The sequence below is a fragment of the Lycium barbarum genome, chromosome 9 (genome assembly GCF_019175385.1).
Source record: "Lycium barbarum isolate Lr01 chromosome 9, ASM1917538v2, whole genome shotgun sequence".
NCBI classification, from domain to species: domain Eukaryota; kingdom Viridiplantae; phylum Streptophyta; class Magnoliopsida; order Solanales; family Solanaceae; genus Lycium; species Lycium barbarum.
Genome location: NC_083345.1, coordinates 24391025 through 24409231, shown reverse-complemented (window position 1 = coordinate 24409231; position 18207 = coordinate 24391025).

Sequence of the window (18207 nt, the reverse complement as noted above, 5' to 3'; positions counted from 1 at the left end):
AAATGATGCCTGACATCAATGTGCTTGGTCTTTTTGTGTTGCACCGGATTTTTTGCCATATTAAGTGCACTCGTATTATCACACAACAAGGGCACACAATCAGTAAGCACACCAAAATCCTCAAGTTGTTGTTTGATTCATAACAATTGAGCACAACAAGAAATAACAACTACATACTTAACTTTCGCAGTAGAGAGAGCCACAAAATTTTGTTTCTTTGTACCTCATGAGATCAAGCATGACCCCAGAAAATGTGCCATTCCATATGTGCTCTTCCTATCCACTAGGTATCCAGCATAGTCAGTATCTACATATCCAATCAAGTCAAAATTATCTCCTGGCGGATAAAAGAGGACTAGGTCTGGAGTCCCCTTGAGATATCTCAATTTCTTTTCGCAGCCTTCAAGTGAGATTCTTTTGGACTTGATTGGAACCTTGCACACAACCCAACGCTAAAGACAATGTTAGGTCTACTAGCAGTTAAGTACAAAAGTGACCTAATGATACCCCTATACATTTTTTCATTGACAAAAGAACCAGGTTCGTCCATATATAGCCAAGTAGCAGTGCCTATAGGTATATCAATAGTCTATGCATTTTCTATCTCAAATCTCTTCAGCAACTCCTTAATGAACTTTTGCTGACTCCCTTGGTTTACTTTACTTGCAGCCTCACAAAGAAATTTAGCTCACCCATCATGCTCATCTCAATTTGTTTTTCCCATGAGCTTTGCCAATTCTTCACAAAAGGAATCATTAGTGGCACCAAAAATGATGTCATCAACGTAGACTTGCAGAATCAACAAATTTCTGCCTTTTTTCTTTAGAAATAAGGTGTTATCCATTTTCCCTCTTATAAAGCCATTTTTAAGAATAAATTTTGACAACCTCTCATACCATACCCGAGGAGCTTACTTTAAACCATATAGAGCCCTATCAAGCGTGAAAAACATGCTCATGACTTTCAAGCCAGAAGGTTTCTTGACAAAGACTTCCCTCCTTCAGATATCCATTTGGAAAGGTACTTTTAACATCTATTTAGAACAATTTGAATTCTATATAAGATGCAAAAGCAATAAGAATCCTGATTGCTTCTACTCGGGCAACAGGAGCAAATGTCTCATCAACTCAATCCCGTTTTCTTGGTTGTATCCTTGAACCACTAGCCTTGCATTGTTTCTTGTTATGTTTCCAAATTCATCAAGATTATTGCGAAACACCCACCTGGTTCCAATCACTGTTCTGTCTGAAGGCCTAGGGACCATATGCCACACCTTGTTTCTCTCAAATTGATGAAGCTCTTCTTGCATAGCAACAATCCAGTTAGCATCTTTCAATGCTTCCTTGATATTATTCAATTTGAGACATGAAAGCTAAGAAGGCAAACATATTTCTCACTTTAGATCTAGTTTGAATGCTAGAGTCTAAGGGATTAATCGTATTTGAAGTAGATGAGAATCCTTATGCTTCCTGTTGGATACTTGAACTTCAGGATTTGAGGGACCAGGTTCCTCCATAATCGATCCATTATTGACATCAACAGAGGCATGACTTCTATTTCTTTGTCCATCCTCAGGAGTGCCTGATATAACATCAGCTACCCGGTGTTCAGCTTCAAGTGCGGTAATGGAGGGACCAGGTTCCTCTGTGCCTTCTGGAGTTTCTGCTGCATCTTATTCATCACTCTGCTTAACTTGACTCATCAATTCAGTCTTTCTATTTGAGATTTCTATGGCTTCATTAGGAAATTTTGAAAATTCTCCATCTTCATTATTTTGTATCTCTGTACCACAGATTTGAGAAATACTTAAACCAATTGTGCTTTAAACCATTCACATTGTACACATTCTCGATTTCATAGGAGAGTGTGTTGCTTATTTCACGAATATAACCTTTCTTGTCATTTCCAGATGAAAACTCCTTCCTTGGAAGGCCTTGAGTGAGAGGAGATCATCCATTCTTCTAGTCATATGCTTTGAGCAGCCACTATTCATGTACCATTTTTGTACTGCTTCCTCTCACTCCAACCTGCAAACTGGGTCATTAATTAGATTTAGGAACCCAAACCAACTTGGGTCCCTTATAATGATAGAACAGGTGAATTAAGTTTCTTTTAGTCTATCCAGGTGTTATACCCTATTTTAACCTAAGTTAAAATATAAAATAGTTTATAACATCCGGGTAATTCCGGGGTTGTTTAAAGTTGGGAGTAGCCACCTAATTATTTACGGTGAATTAGGGCACCTAAGGTTAATTAAAGTAATTATCTAAAGTTGATATTATTGTAAAGTCTACGAAGCCAATTGATTTTAGGTACGGGTTCAACTAACCTAGAGGGAAGGTATTAGGCATCCTCTAAATTCCATAAATAATGGTTAATCGACCGGACTTAGATAAATTAATTAGGATAAGTGTAAAAGGTGAACATTTTATGAAAGAAAATACGTTGATGGTTTGTTTATAGTATAGAGTGTAAATGATGTTTTAACAAAAAGGGTGAATATGATTTCGAAAGCAGGATTTTGATTTGGCAAACAGTTTTTACCCTAATGAAAAGAAACACGAACTAACGTCATTTAGCTCAAGTTATATTTCCGAGTTTAAACATTTCTAGACTTACTAAAATACCCTTTGGCTGAAAATTATTAAGGATCATAGTGACGTCACGGTGATTTGGAAATTTTAAACCTTGAAATCAAATACTTTTGAAGCAATACTTATGGAAAGATATATTTTAACTCAAAAATCCAAGACTTGTTATCATCTATCCTAACCGAACTTGACAATTCTGGCCAAACTCAGCCGAAGGAGATGCCGTTCCTTTTATTTAAAAAAAAAACTAAGATAAAAAAAAAGATCATATATTTTACTTAATTTAGAAAATAAGTCCATTAATTAAATGTTAGCTAATAAATGAAAACCCTACATGATTCCGTGATTTCCTACAAAGATGAATGACAAAAACATAACACTAAACCAAAATGAACACAAAAACTTAGGATTTTAGATGGATTCCACCAACAATAAGCAAACAAGCATTCATGCCCAGATAATATAAAGAAACAACAAGCATATCACTTTATGATAGGGAGTTAGAAAAAGAAATTATGGCAGGATGTTCCCATTTCCCCAACTTTCATTCTGTTGAGATATATCTCGGGGAAGCGAGAGACACGAAAAGAAATGCAGATGATTGGCCGGACATAGTGGCCTCGTCGGGTCCTAAGATGCTATCAAGTCCCAGGGGAACTCTTCAACTCCGGCATTGTCATGCAAAACAAAGTAAGAAAAAAAAAATTAGAAGCAAGAAACATACTTTAATATGATAATAAATATACGAAACAAATCATTCGTATGTGACCCAATAATTCCCATATAGTTCATTACAACAACAGAAGAGTTATGTAAATCAAAACAGATGGAAATGGATCATCAGCTTAAGAATTGAGACAGGTAGAAAAAAAATCGTGTGAACGCTTTTGTAGACAGTCTCAGCGGAAGGACAATAGACAATACACGGCCACCACTAGCATAAATCCAAATGCAGCTAATGTTTTCTTTAGAGGACAACGATATATACCAAATATAGTGGCCATTTTAACCGCAGATAAGGCAGGTCTGTTGAAGGCAGTATCTATTCTTTTATAGGACAAACCAGTAGGTATCTAGTTCTTTCTCAAAGTGTAGCATTTGTTTTGGCAAGATGGTAACATTTTTTAGCAAACAACAAATAGCCACATTTCATAGTAGTCTAATTGAACCTTTCAAAAGGGCAAGTTATTATGCTGAAGTGGCAGCCAATCACAACAATAGTAACCAGGCGAAGCTATGCAAGTATTTCTAAAGGTAAAACATGTGCAGGTGCAGGGGATATTCTTTAGAGAATTAAGACCTATTTATCAATATCAAACACATTCCTAGAAATTTTTGTGCTTAAGCTAAATGGAGACAAATTAGACAGGTGGGCTGAAATCTTGAAATAATTGCTCAAATTCATTTTCGCTCACGAGGATCTCATCTAACTGATTTTTGAGATTCACCTTAGCATCTTATCAAATCTAACGCTCTTAAGAACTCTTAAAGGATGAAGGCAGCTAAAACATCTAGGTGAAACAGAGGACAAGTGTATATTAAGCATGTCAATGATAGTATTAAACAACACAAAGCATATGAACACTCATAAACTATAGCATTAATCATTTTAAATGTCAATTAAGCATTTTGAGTCAATCTCCTATATGCATATCTAAATGAGAATAATCAGAACAACTAAAATGACGACAAGGAACTTTAAAGTATCGGAAATTAACAAAATGCATGCAGCTAACGACATCCTCGCAATATACATAGAACAGAACATGTTTGGCTGACCTCCTAATAATCGCATTTTGACACTATGCAACTAGAAACGAAATCGTCGCAAAACATTATTCCTTTAGTTATAATCAACATGCTGAACAATCAACTATCATGCCTAGTCCTATCAAAACAGATTAACTACATGATACAACCCCCTATCTCGGCAAACTGGACCAGTGAAATACACTTAGTAAAATAGTTAATTACCATACCAAATCAGAACCATACTAAATAAAGCTAAACTAACTACATAAGTTTAAGTAGAACAAAATTCAAAGCAGAAGGAGACGGAAGGTTTCTGACCTGTTTTGCGTACAGTGAAATGGGGCGCGAAGCCTCGAATCTAATCTCGAATACGACGAACGATTTCGAAACTAAAGGTGGGTAAACCGAATATCTTAGTCGCGGCTAAAGTTCACCGAGGCAGAACGAGATGTTTTTAGCAATCTTAAAGTTTAGACTGCCAGTTAAAAAAATACTAAAGATCTTTTTTTTTTCTTTTCTTGATGAATCGAACCCAATACTAAAAATCAGAGAATAGGGATTCTTTTTTTTCTTTTCTTTTTTTTTTCCTCCTCTGGCTGAATGTTTTTCGATGTATATATAGGCAAATCCTAGGATTTTTTTGATTTGAAATTGGGCGGGCTGTTGAACTAGGGTTTTCAAAAACCAGTCAAAGAAAAGGATCCGTTGAGATCCAATCAGATCTTCACGTGATTTGCTGCGAATTCGTACCCAAAACGGATCGATTTTTCTCTATTCTTTGAGGATTGCATGCATCTTGAAGCCAAAAAATGGGAAGGCCTTTCCCTTTCATCGACAGCATAAGCAAGTAAAAAAAACGTGGGGACGATTTTTGTATGGAAATGGAAAGACATGGCTGTGTAATATTAAAGGGGGACTGAGGTTTGCTAAATGAAAGGGAGAGAGAGAGAGAGGGAGAGTATAGAGAGACGAGCGTGAAGAGAGAGAGAGAGAGGAGAGAGATGAAGGGGCTAAGCTGTGCGGCTCCTGTTCTTTGGATTAGTTAGGTTAGATGATGAAGGAAAGGTTGGGCCGGATCGGGTCGGGTAGGCGTTGGGCTGGTCGGGTAGTAATGTTGGGCTGGTCGGGTCGGGAAAGGTTGGGTTGTTAAAGGGTGATGGGCTGGTCGGGTCCGAATTTAAATAAGTGGGCTGGTCGGGTCCGAATTTAAATAAGGAATTTTCTCTAGTTAATTCATCCATATGTTTCTGCAAATCTACAACTAGAGAAAATTCATTGTTAAATAACCAAATGAAAAAATTGATGAACACTCCTTCTAATGGAAAAGAAGAGGCTAGTAAGATTCAACTTGAGCTTGAAAGTGAACTTCAAAAAACCAAAATGAATCTTAATACTGAGTTAAAAAAAGAATAAGCAGCTTCAAGAGAGTTTAAAAATGGTAAACATTAAGCTTGATAATTCACTTCCGTGGACCTGGTCCTCTGAGGTAACTACTTCCATATATAAGAGTAATAGTGGTGGTAGGCAAGGTAGAGGCCTTCAAAAGTCCCAAACTCCATCAAATCCCCACAGTAAGTATGTCACTGCAATTGAAAACTGGTTGTGTACTGACTGTGGGAAGACTGGTCATTACAAGATTGCCTGCAAAGCAAAACTTCAATCTCTTCAGAAAAATAAGAATTTTGTTGAGAAGAAGTTTGGAGTTGAGGGACCTGGTCCCCAAAAAAGAAAAAATATTTTGCCTGCATGGACTAAAAGAAACTTAATTCACCTATTTTATTATTATAAGGGACCCAAGTTGGTTTGGGTCCCTCAATCTAATTAATGACTCAGTTTGCAGGTTGGAGTGAGAGGAAGCAGTACAAAAATGGTACATGAATAGTGGCTGCTCGAAGCATATGACTAAAAGAATGGATGATCTCCTCTCACTCAAGGCCTTTCAAGGAAGGAGTGTTTCATCTGGAAATGACAAGAAAGGTTATCTTCGTGAAATAAGCAGCACACTCTCCCGTGCAGTCGAGAATGTGTACAATGTGAATGGTTTAAAGCACAATTGGTTTAAGTATTTCTCAAATCTATGGTACAGAGACACAAGATAATGAAGTCGAAGATGGAGAATTTTCAAAAGTTCCTAATAAATCCATAGAAATCTCAAATAGAAAGATTGAATTGATAAGTCAAGTTAAGCAGAGTGATGAATAAGATGCAGCAGAAACTCCATAAGGCACAGAGGAACCTGGTCCCTCCATTACCCCACTTGAAGCTGAACATCGGGTAGATGTTGTTGTATCAGGCACTCCTGAGGTTAGACAAAGAAATAGAAGTCATGCCTCGGTTGATGTCAATAATGGATCGATTATAGAGGAACTTGGTCCCTCAAATCCTGAAGTTCAAGTATCCGACAGGAAGCATAAGGGTTCTTATCTACTTAAAATACGATTAATCCCTTAGACTCTAGCATTCAAACTAGGTCTAAAGCGAGAAATATGTTTGCCTTCTTAGCTTTTATGTCTCAAATTGAACCTAATAATATCAAGGAAGCATTGAAAGATGCTGACTGGATTGTTCCTATGCAAGAAGAGCTTCATCAATTTGAGAGAAACAAGGTGTGGCATATAGTCCCTAGGCCTTCAGACATAACAGTGATTGGAACAGGTGGGTGTTTCGCAATAAGCTTGATGAATTTGGAAACATAACAAGAAACAATGCAAAGGCTAGTGGTTCAAGGATACAACCAATAAAAAGGGATTGAGTTGATGAGACATTTGCTCATGTTGCCCAAATGGAAGCAATCAGGATTCTTATTGCTTTTGCATCTTATATAGAATTCAAACTTCCAAATAGATGTTAAAAGTACCTTTCCAAATGGATATCTGAAGGAGGGAAGTCTTTGTCAAGAAACCTTCTGGCTTGAAAGTCATGAGCATGTTTTTCAAGCTTGATAGGGCTCTATATGGTTTAAAGTAAACTCCTCGGGTATGGTATGAGAGGTTGTCAAAGTTTATTTTTAAAAATGGCTTTATAAGAGGGAAAATGGATAACACCTTATTTCTAAAGAAAAGAGGTAGAAATTTGTTGATTCTGCAAGTCTACGTTGATGCCATCATTTTTGGTGCCACTGATGATTCCCTTTGTGAAGAATTGGCAAAGCTCATGGGAAAAAAATTGAGATGAGCATGATGGGTGAGCTAAATTTCTTTGTGAGGCTGCAAGTAAAGTAAACCAAGGGAGTCAACAAAAGTTCATCAAGGAGTTGCTGAAGAGATTTGAGATAGAAAATGCACAGACTATTGATATACCTATAGGCACTGCTACTCGGTTATACATGGACGACCCTGGTTCTTTTGTCAATGAAAAAATGTATAGGGGTATCATTAGGTCACTTCTGTACTTAACTGCTAGTAGTCCTGACATTGTCTTTAGCGTTGGGTTGTGTGCAAGGTTCTAATCAAGTCCAAAAGAATCTCACTTGAGGCTGCGAAAAGAAATCGAGATATCTCAGGGGGACTCCAGACCTAGTCCTCTTTTATCCGTCCGGAGATAATTTTGACTTGATTGGATATGTTGAAATGGCACATTTTCTGGGTTCATGCTTGATCTTATGAGGTACAAAGAAACAAAATTTTGTGGCTCTCTCTATTGCGAAAGTTAAGTATGTAGTTGCTGCTTCTTGTTGTGCTCAATTGTTATGAATCAAACAACAACTTGAGGATTTTGGTGTGCTTACGGATTGTGTGCCCTTGTTGTGTGATAATACGAGTGCACTTAATATAGCAAAAAATCTAGTGCAACACAAAAAGACCAAGCACATTGATGTCAGGCATCATTTCCTAAGGGATAATGTTGAAAAAATATTGATTTGCATAAAGTTCTGCAAGACTGAGGACCATGTGGGAGACATCTTCACCAAGGTGCTGAGCAAGGAGCACTTTGAAAGAATCGCTTGGAGTTGATCTTGATTAATATCAACTAATTGCCCCTCCACAAGTTTCCTCAGTGATTGGCTATGTTAAGAGAAAAGGTACAATGCTAAAAAATGTTTTTTGGTGGCATCTAACTCAACTTTATACTGTTACAGGTATACACACATGGCAGTTTCGGGACAACAAGTATAAGTAATATTGCACTTCTAAGAGTTTTTGCCCTTATTTTCAAAAACTGTCAAGGAACCTAATTTCTGTGACTCAAGTTAGTAGTCTCTTTAGTACTTATGTGCCATGTCATGAATTTCCTCCCGCCTTCATTTCTAAAATTTGAATCATAAATGGTACACCTTATTTGAACGACCCGATGACTCAAGTTAGTAGTCTCTTTAGTACTTAAGCCAAAATCTTTTGTCTCTCTCCTCATTTAAACTCTGAATGCATTATTCTTGGCTTTCTCTTTCTTTCTCTAAACATAACATCATCTCAAACTCTCCAAATTCTCCTTCTTTAAACCAAAATCAGTCATGTCTCACTCAAAACTTTAACTGAAGGGGAACAGAGTAGATCTAATTTTATAGAGAGTGAGGCTTAAATTGTTGTTAGGTTTGTAGAAGCCTTACAGGCTAGAGGAAGTGATAAAGGGACTCAAGGTGAATTGGTGACTGTGATAAAAAAGGGGAAACTGAATGAGGGACTTGGTCCTTCAACCTAAGGAGAGTCTGAGTCTTCTACACTTAAGACAACTCCTATCTGGGATGAGACACCAGGCTCCTCAAGGGACAAACTGGATATTAATGTCAACCCCCAAAAAGTGTCTGCTATTGTTGTACCCCTGGAAGAACTCTCTCCTGAGAAGGAACCTGGCCCGTCTAGTCCTTCTTCAGATTCTGATTCTGATGATGATATTATTTTGAGCTCTATGTTTAAATGGACCTCTGACCCAGTAAAGAAGATGGTGTAAAGAAAAAAAAACATATTTCCTAGAAGGCACCTACTTCCAGGCAAAGGAAAAAGACTCAACTTGGGTCTGCTTCGAAGGCAAGTAAGGAGAAAAGTTCCTCAACAAAAGGGAGAGGCTGGTGAAAAGTAGGCTGATTGATGAGGAAGCGGCATCATCTGCTGATGTGGTGATTGTGGAGGATGAGGATAATGAAGAAGAAATATCTTCCCTTATGAAAATAAATTCAAAGAAGAGTAACATGGAGAAAAGAAAGTCGTTTGAGAAAGATGCAATAGATGTTGAGCGTGAACAGATAGAGAAGGAGATGGGTATGACTCGACCTGTTAGGAAAAGAAAGGGTAGTATGAGTGAGGAACCTGGTTCCTAAAAGAAGCAAAAGGTTGAGATATTTGAATTAAAGAGTAAGAAGACTTTAAAATCTCAAAAAGTGCTGTTGGGTGTTATACCCCATTTTAACCGGGTTAGAGCGGAGTACAACATATTGGAGATTCCTATATTGCTTTATTTTAAGGAGTCGCCACCTAATTAATTTAACGGTGAATTAGGACACCTAGATATTAACTAAGGTAAATCTAGCTAAACCTCCGTTAATAGTCTGCTTAATCAGTATGATTCTAGGTAAGAGTTCTATATTATCCTAAAGGGAAGGGGTTAGGCATCCTTTAGAATCCGTTAACTACGGTTGTCCGGCCAAACTTAGGTTAATTAATTAAGATGAAAATTCATATAAAAAAAAAAGGGACTTTGAATGTCATTTTAAAGAAAACTCATAAATATAACCAAGGCTTTAAATCAATGTGCAATTTAACAATAAAAACTTATAAAAAGATGGTTTGCAAAAAAGAGGATTTTAGATGCTATTTAAACAAGGCTTAAAATGTTGCTAAGACTTTATATGAAATATAATAAATTCATTTTAAGATAAAACTTGTAGGAAATATAACAATTTTTGCCTGTAAATAATAGCTTTCAAGAAAGAGATTTAGCAATTTTGAACTTTATGTGAATGTAGCAATGTAGAAAATCTAAGCTTATAAATAGAATTCAAAGGGAAGTGAATTTGCTTATTAATTATGCTTAGTTAAAAATATGCATGATTGATTCAAACTTGAAGAGTTATCTATAAAATATAGTTGAATTTATACTTGCATATTAGTGACGTTTTTGAAACATCTATAATGAAAACATGATTCCCTTTACTTAAAATATATAGTCATGCCATTTTGCAAATCAATTATCCCAAATAAAATGAAGCATGAAAAGAATAGTATTAACTTATGAAATTAATTGTTAGTATTCCTTAAACTAACTACCCATCACTAAAACTAACCTCCTAATTTATTAGGATTTATCTAAACTAAGAAAACAAAACAAACAAAGAGTTAGTTGCATAATACAAATTAAATGCATAAATAAATAAAGGGGGAAATAATTCAGATGGATTCAGCCCATTTTTTTGTAAGAAAGGGGCTGCTGCAGTCGGACATGGGCTCAGCCCATTTTGAGGGATGATTGATCTGCTACTGTTGGGCCGGCCCAGCAGTGTTCTTTTTTTTTTAATTTATGATTCTGGGCTGCTGTTGGGCTGGACACGGAGAAGAATAATTCACGTTGGGCCTTAGCCCAAACCGAGCGCGGAAGGAGACGAGTCTCTCGGACTCGTATGCGGTGGTCATGCATAAAAACGAAAGAAAAAGATTAGTACATAATAAATAAATAAATAAATAAATAAGACTAGACATATACAATGTAAATTTAAAGGAAAGAACAGATCAGCGACTCATATATATACTATGTATATCTGAGTATATCCCGATCAATCAACCATACGACAGTCACTGAATATCGCAGAAATCAATTACAAAAACGTGCTAAGGCAGAGATTCTACACAACAGCAGCGGCAAGCAAAGGTTTACAGATTGTAAATAAACTTATGAATCATATAATCTCACGTAGGAGCATACCGGACAGAGCATAGCTACGGGCTTGAGGTTTAACATGAAGCATTTTTTTGACCTTATTTAACTGAAACTAAACAAAGGCAGAATAGGGGATTGTCATAGAAAGATAGGGGAAAGGGACCTCATTCAAACAAATCAAACACTCAGTTTAGGACCTCTCACTTAAATAAATCAAACATGTCACAGGATGGCAGGAAGCATACAAATTCGATTATTCTGACGTGATAACAGAGCAATATCAGGTCTTAGCTGGATTCAAAATGGTATAAAAAATGCATAGATGAATTCAGAAACTTGTACATGCTATAAATCAAAGAAAGGTGAAGGACAAGGAATCAGCTATGTTTTTCGAAAGGCAGAGGTTCTAAATGACCCTAGTAGCTAGATAATTCCCTTTCAGTGAGTTTAAGATTCAAATCCATCTCTGTTAACTTTACTCATCCTTTTTAAAATTTCAGCAAAAAAGAATACAAAAAAAAACAGCCAACCATAACAATGATTTATCGCGGCAGCAACAAAGGTTTACAAATTGTGAACGAACTCAAGAATCATGTAGCCTCGCATATGAGTAACAGTGGGCAGGTGATAGAATGGCATGTCAACCCTTTAATTTCCAAGATAGTATTAAATCCATTTAAGTCGTCTTAAGACTCTTAAGCATATTATTCTTTTAATCATATCAGGATGTCTAAACTTCACATTATATCAAAGGTCAGTAAACCTATTGTGACAGCCAAGTTGCACATCTACAATTTTAAACATCAAACTGTCTCTCTCTATTTAAACCATATTAACCTTTTATGTCACATTGCACACTTGTTCAGTCATGGCAGAATTATTAGGCAAGTTCGCAAAATCATACAGGCCCATTTTACCACTTCAAAGCCTTTTCATACTAGTATAGTAATACTTAATAAATAAACTTGCTGATGATAGCCACAAGAGCTAGACAAGCATACCACATTCTTCCAAATAGACAAGAAAGCTAAAGCACCATAGCAACTAAACCAAATAAAACTGAAGAAACACACATAGTAGGCCAAACCAAGTAAGGGGTTAATTAACTGGATTCCAACATGATGATCCAAACAGGGATGGATGATCAACTTTCATGGGCTCAAAATGATAGATTAGGCAAAGCAGCCAAGCTAGTTAGGCATAGATGACAAACATAGTAGGGAGTATGGAGATTAAACACCATGTCAAATCATGATGAGTTAAACACAGAAGAAATGGAACTGAACACTATAACTAAGCTAGATGAACTATGCTCAACATGGTGACAAGGAAACTTGAATGCTACAGATTAATTCAAAGCAAAGAAACCGGAGAACTGGGCATCGTAACTAAACATGGTAGGCTAAACCAAACAAAACGAAGAGCTAAAAATATAACTGGATATGATGAATTGGATTAAAATAAAAAAGGGTTATATCATATGCTTAGGGAAGTAGTAGGCAGAAAATAGACTAATATACACATAACAGCCTGATTCAGGACCAATAACGCTCAGATTTTTACAGCAGTTAACTAATCTATTCTAACCACAACAACACATAGACCAGGCAATGCAACACTTAAGACGAATTCAATTAAAACAAGTCAAACTGAGGCCAACAAACTAAAGAAGCATAAAAGGGCAAATATGCTTATGCGAAAGAAGCATCAAACTGAAACAACGTTCACATTTTTTATTGAAACATTAAACATCTGGGTAAACATAATTATGTCAACAGAATCTCTGCTAAACTAGTATAGGGAATAATAATAAACCCAAACTAAACTGTGCCCAATCATTATTGAGCGTGCAAACTATACTCAAACTACTATAAGCTGAATACATATGGCTAATCGAAAAAAAAACATAGAATGAATCATACAGAACAAACTGAAGGTAAGCACATGCACATTATTAGCAAGCTACATACTGATATACGGAACCAACCAAATGAAGACTAAATAAGCAATGTGGACCTAATAAACACATGATTAATCCAAATTGGTACCTAACATAGGACTGGATGATTACAGAATTAGGCACAGGATTAAATTAAGCTAAAACATGCATAATACAACTAAAGTGAACACAAATAGGAACATAAATCATAACTGATCCAACGAATCACATAAGTAGTTTAAGCATTCGAACATTTACTAAAGAATAACTAACAGAGGGTGTATTACCTTCTTCGGGTGCAGCGAAGTGGGGCTCGAGCTTCCGATATACACTCGAACACTTCAAAACTCGATTCCCAGAGATAAAAGGACTGATAGAACTGAAATTTGCTTAGGAGGTTTTTAGCGACAAAACGAAAGCTTCAATTTCTATAGATTTTTTGGGGGCTAAAGAACTCAATTTTTCAAGGGATTTTGTATGGCTCCCTTTTTTTTTTTTTCCGGAATCTCTTCCTCCTTCTTTATAGTTGTTGAAGGAAGCGGGAGAGGGAAGAGCGTGGGGAACAGGAAGGTGTGGGGTGTCAGACGCGTGGGGAGACACGGTGAAGTGGGGGTGTCAGGGAGCGTGGAAATGCAACGGCGTGGAGGAATCGATAGGTGTGGGCGTGATATGGTGAATGGAGGTGGGGATCACGTGGTGTGGTAGGGGTGTGTCAGATGAAGCAGTGGGGGTGAGGGTGCGATGGAGTGGAAGGTGGAGGTGGTGGGTTGGTGATGATGGTAGGTGACGATGAAGGGGTGTAGGTGGCGGAGGTTGGAGGCGGTGAGGATGGGTGGCGACGAGAAAGGGAAAGGGGCAGGTTGAGCTGCGGCGGAGGAGGGTTTGGGAAAGGGAAGAGGAGGCGGAGAGAAAAGAAGATGAAGAAATGAAGGGTAGGTTTCCCTTATTTTGAAAATGGTGCGGGTCGGACCCAGTCCATTTATGGACTGGGTCAATTTTTAGACTGAGTAATAAAAGGATGGGCTAGTGAATTAAAACATAGACTGATCTAAAAATTCAGATAAAAGATATGGGCTAGCCCAAAAATATTAGGAGTTAATCGGACTTTGATTTGGAGTCCGATAAATTAAAAATACGGACTGAGTGCACGAAATAGTTTGGCTTCTAAATTTAAATAAAAGACCTGTTTAAACAACTTGTGTTAAAATATTGCTCAATATGAAATATGCAATCCTTAATGCTCAGATAAAAAAAAATGGCGTTGCAATAGCCGTGCAATAATATTTCGAAAAATCCGCAATAAAATAAACACTATTATTTAATTATGCAAAGATACATGCGATGCGTGTGCCTGAGCTGGTAAAATGCCAAAATGATAAAAATTGTGAATTATAATAATAGTAATAAATAATAGTAATAATAATAATAATAATAATAATAATAATAATAATAATAATAATAATAAAATGATGGCTAGTGACTGTAATAGAAAAAATGAACGCCGGTATTGATAAGAGGCTAGTAATTATACAATATATTTTTTTTTAATTTTTTCTAAAAATATTAGAAGCGTAAATAGGTATTTCGGAGGAGAGACGGGACAAAATTGGGTGTCAACAACTTGTCCCTCTTTGCCCGGTAATGATGAAAAGAGTTGTCGGGCAAAGACGTTGACTTAGTAGCCTATTTTGTCCCGGCTAAAGGATTACGGAGGACTAAGGGTAAAGAAAATTACGGCCGAACTCTGGTCTTTGAATCGCCTACATATCTCGGGTTGCACGAGAATCAGACCGCGTGTAGTTCTGGGATGGCTACGACACTTATGGCTGGCAACTCACGATTTGGCGCGAATCTTTGCAAAATATTGTCCCAGTGTCGAATTATGATGACATTGGGTATTGGGATAGAACTCTGAAAATTGAGTGTGCTGGAACGCGAATGGAAAATTTGAAATTGGAGCCGAGTGTTCGAGGTAGATCTTTGACCCTCGTCGGGAAGTCTGCTTATCCTTCCCGACGTATTGCCCCAGTTCGCTGCCGAAGAAATAGTTCCACGTTGTGCTAAAACTCCTGCGAAACTTTAAACTAGATAAAAATAGTCAGTAAAATAAATATTGAAGTAAAGCGATGCAAGTGCGGTGAAATGTGGCTGCGAGCGCACGCAGGGCATTTGAAAATAATAATAAGACAGGGCAGGTGCGGTGCGATGTCTTATGCAGAAATTTTTCAAAGGGCGATGCGCAGCCTTATGCGGAAACTACAAAGGGCGGTGCGCAGCCTATGCAACATGAAAGGCGGTGCACAGCCTTATGCAGAAAATTTAAAGGGCGGTGCATGGCCCGAGCAATATATGAAAGCGATGCAAAGGGCGGTGCGTAGCCCATGCGTCATATGAAAGGCGGTGGCGGCCTTATGCGAAACATTTAAAGGGCGGTGCATGGCCCAAGCAATACATGAGAGCGATGCAAAGGGCGGTGCGCAGCCCATGCATCATATGAAAGGCGGGGCACAGCCTTATGCAGAAATTTAAAAAGGGCGATGCATGGCTCAGGCAATATATGAAAGCGATGCGAAGGGCGGTGCGTAGCCCATGCATCATATGAAAGGCGGTGCGCAGCCTTATGCGAAAAATTTAAAAGGGCGGTGCGCAGCCCAAAATGTCCTATTAAAGGCGGATTAGCCTAAACTGCCCTATTAAAGGCGGACTAGCCTAAAATGTTCAATTAAAGGCGAACAAACCTAAAGTGTCCTATTAAAGGCGGACGAGCTTAAAGTCCTATTAAAGGCGGACGGGCCTAAATGTCCTATTAAAGGCGAACTAGCCTAAAAGGTTCAATTAAAGGCGAACAAGCCTAAAGTATCCTATTAAAGGCGGACGAGCCTAAACTGCCCTATTAAAGGCGGACTAACCTAAAAGGTTCAATTAAAGGCGAACAAGCCTAAAGTGTCCTATTAAAGGCGGACGAGCCTAAAGTCCTATTAAAGGCAGACGGGCCTAAATGTCCTATTAAAGGCGGACGGGCCTAAAATGTCCTATTAAAGGCGGACGGGCCTAAAGTCCTATTAAAGGCGGACGGGCCTAAACGAGGTGCTTTTGCGAACAATGATGATGTGCCTTTGCAGGGCATTTGAAAGTAATAATGTAATGCAGGTGCGGTTGCTTTTGCAGTGCGGGGCATTTTGAAAACAGTAGTGCAGTGCGGGGCATTTAAAACAATAGTGCATGCGCATTGTATTTGAAAGCATTTATGCAAGGCATTTGAAAGCAATAGGAAATGTTTGTGCATCGACATGTTTGAAAAATCATTTGCAAGACTCAAGCATTAATTTGTTGCGAATCTCGCAAATTATTGATACTCGAGAGGCATAAGAAAGATCAAACCGTTTGACGTGCAATCCTTGCAAGGCTGCGAACATTATATGTTTTGGCTTCCGCAACTTGGGAACCGTGAAACAAAGCGAGCGTCCTTTCTCCCAAGTCTTCTTTTTGCCTGATGACTCTGTTGGCCATATTCTCTTTCATGTTCCTCGATGTCGCTTGTGATGATGCCCTTAAAAATTATCCCAGTTACTCGCATAAGAGGGTGTCGTTTTGCTATGATGCCCCTTAAAACTGTCCCAGTTTCTGGTATAGGAGGATATTGAGCTTTTGCGGTGATGCCCTTAAAATTTGTCCCAGTTTCTGGTATAGGAGGATATTGAGCTTTTGCGGTGATGCCCTTAAAATTTGTCCCAGTTTCTGGTATAGGAGGATGTTGCTTTTGCGAATGACGAGACCGAGCCTGACATAGGCTGCCTATGTATCCCACTAAGGGAATCAGGTCAAACGCAGTTCAAATTACAAGGCAGAATAAAATTGAGATAGAAGACGGTGCTCGATCTTATGCTAAAATTTCAAAGGGGCGGTGCACAGCCCAAAAATGTCCTTTTAAAGGCGGACGAACCTAAAATGTCCTACTAAAGGCGGACGAGCCTAAAATGTCCTATTAAAGGCGGACGAGCCTAAAATGTCCTATTAAAGGCGGACTAGCCTATAATGTCCAATTAAAGTTGGACAAGCCTAAATATCCAATTAAAGGTGGACGGACCTATAATGTCCTATTAAAGGCGGACGGGCCTAAAATGCGGTGCTTTTGCGAACAATGGTGTTGTGCCTTTGCAGGGCATTTGAAAGTGATAATGTAATGCGGGTGCGGTGCGATGCGGGGCATTTGCAAATAATAAAGCAATGCTAGTGCAGTGCAAATGCTTTATGCAGGAATTTCAAGGGGGCTGTGCTCAGCCTTATGCGAAAAATTCAAAGGACGGTGCACAGCCCAGACAACGCATAAAGGCGGAATGAGCCCGAAATGACCTGCTTGATTTATGGTTACCAAAATTAGTACGGAGCGAAGAGCCTTTGCGATGCTTGATTCATATACGGTGAGACGTGTCTCGACGCAGTGCGTAATTTGCGGCAACAAATATTCATGATGCAATGCCGAAGATTTGGGGGACTTTCTACCCTGCCAAAATTTGCAACTAAAAGGTTCCTGCACTCAAAGAAATTTGTAAATTTCAAAATTAATTAGTATCAAGTTGACTTTGCCCTTTGTTGTATCTGAATCTTGCAATTGCCGATTTGATACTGTGCGATGTCCTTCAAGAATAGCTAAAATATGTCCCTGCATTACTCAAAGAAAATTTTGTTAGTGTAAAATAACATGGTTGCCTTGCATCGAACACCAAAGCTTTGGCGTTGAATCTGCATTTCTTGAGGTGATGGCATTGCAACAATCTGGTGACGCTGATATATTGTTCGAGATTTCGATTCATGTTTTTTGTCGAATAATGATAGGCCATTTGCAAAGCTGCCCCAGTGTTGCTTTATGGGGAGGATGGAATTTTCACTATATTAAGACCGTGTCCGAGAATGGACTGCCTACTTATCCCGAAGGAATCAGGTCGAAAGTAGTTCATAACAAGCTTTTAGCAAAAATTACAAGAAGGAAAGTTGATGGGTGGAGAATGCTAGTGACGGTAGATCCTTTCAATCGTCTTACTTAGTTCCACGCTTCCTTTTCAAATGTCTCGGTGCCAATTTTGACAGATCACCGGTAACAATAATTGCATTTGCAAC